Source organism: Atheta coriaria, unplaced genomic scaffold (assembly GCF_025399875.1).
Source record: "Atheta coriaria isolate IRGN ID8LTWV9N9 unplaced genomic scaffold, Caltech_Dcor_3.1 hic_scaffold_12_pilon, whole genome shotgun sequence".
Lineage (NCBI taxonomy): Eukaryota > Metazoa > Arthropoda > Insecta > Coleoptera > Staphylinidae > Dalotia > Dalotia coriaria.
The window spans coordinates 61561-63838 of NW_027045454.1; positions in this window are offsets into that span (position 1 = coordinate 61561).

Genomic DNA, 2278 nt, shown 5'->3' on the forward strand with positions numbered 1-2278 from the left:
GAACAGATTTTGATGATCTATGATTTATTAGATTCATCTCAGCTCCAAATTACGGAATAACTATTAAAATATCAAAAATTATGAATTAAAGGGAGTAAAATAAGGGATGAAAACATTGGTATAGGGATTTAATCATAATTATAGTTAAGTAATTCTATTTTACATCAAATATTTAAGTGATAACTGCTTAAGTGATCTGCTGCTGATAAAAATGTTTTGCTGATGATGATTTTTATAATAAACAATTCCACCTAATGTAACATTGTTAGTTATATTCATGTTTAAAATACAAGTTTATATTTTACATGTCAACAGAATACATGATGCCATATTAAAACAGGACTTACGATCTGCATATCCGCGCACATGGAAACAAGTACCATTTAGTAAAGTTCTAGTGGGATAAAGAAATTAGCAAATAGCCTATTTCCTACGGGGAAATAGACACACCTACCAGTGCAATGATGAAGAGATTTTAGATCCAGGAATATATCTTATCAACTGAAAACACGTGCAGAAATTAACTGACACTTATTTCTTACTTAAGAACACTCTAACCGCCACAACTCATCAAACAAATCAGCCACACATGCTCGTTACGAATATTTTGCTGATGACAAAAAGAATACACGACGATTAATTGAATAATTGAAGTCTGAAAACGCGGGGCTAGTAGAGACGCGCTCGCGGACCACGCGGTGAAACGACTGCCGTGTGCGCTGGGCGTTGCCAGGTACAAGGCAGGTACGTCGCGATAATACACGTCAGTCGAAAAAAAAGTTGTTTATAAACAAACGTAGTGGTAAACACGTACTTGAGAAAACGAAAGTAAAAATTCACAATATTGAAATAACACACATACACGATATCTACTTTTACTTTCAATATTTCTCAGCATAAGAAACGAATATATTGTCTTCGTATAAATTTACTGTATACCTTAGTTAATTAAATAATTGATGTTCACAACATCGCGGCTAATTTTACTATTCTCTATAAAATAAAGTATTAAAATCGGAAGTATTAGAATCGGAAAAATAAAAAGTGAAAAAAACTCATAACCAAAAAATACAAGAGCCCTTTTTTCCCAGTTTTTTTTTTTCAATTCCGAATAGCACCATTTATATTTTATATTTTATGAATACGACTCACTATCGCTACCTTCGAACGGTGCCCTGAACACGAGTCATTTCTACCGCTACCTTCGGACGGTGCCCTGAACACGAGTCACTTCCACCGCTACCTTCGTACGGTGCCCTGAACCCGAGTCACTTCTACCGCTACATTCGTAGGTGCTCTGTACATCGACTCACTTCTACCTCTACCTTCGTAAGGTGCCCTGAACACGAGTCACTTCTACCGCTACCTTCGTAGGGTGCCCTGAACACGAGACACTTTTACCGCTACCCTCATACGGTGCACTGAACACGAGTCACTTATATCGCTACCCTGCTATGGTACACTGAATGAGACTCAACTAAATCAACAAAAAAATTAACAAAACCCCTCTTGCGCTATCAGAATCCGATAAAAAATTTGAACATTTCACATAGGTTTTCCGCAATATAATCTGTTTTCCATATTATCATTAAGTGAAATATATACGCGCCCCCTAATTCACGGGCTATTGCGTGAAATGTGATAAAACATTTAACCGTATAATATAACTTAATTATAAACTTACCAATGCAGCGCTCATCGGATTGCAAGGGTACAGCAAGTACTGTAATTAAAAGAAAACATAAGTTAATATATAATTGTATATAATTGTATGAATTATACGAGTATGTTATAAGAAAAAAACTACAATTCCTAGCGCAACGAGTACCACCGCGCACACACACAACTTTCAATATAACTCGCGTCACGGAATTTTCTGACCAAAAGCTTTAATACAGGGGGATGCAGAATTAAATTCCGCATCTGGGATTGATTCCGAACTTATTGTGACGCCGTGTTCGCGTGTTATCACAAAAAAACCACAATTGGTAGCGCAACGAGTACTACGGCGCAAACACAAATTTCGTTATAACTCGCGTTACGGAATTTTCAGGCAAAACATTTTTATACTGGGAGATGCAGAATTAAATTCTGCATCTACGAAATTCAATTCAAACTAATTTTGACACCGCGTTCGCGTGTTGTGACAAAAAAACTACAATTCCTAGCGCACCGAGTACTACGGCGCAAACACAAATTTCATTATAACTCGCGTTACGGAATTTTCTGGCAAAACATTTTTATACTGGGAGATGCAGAATTAAATTCTGCATCTACG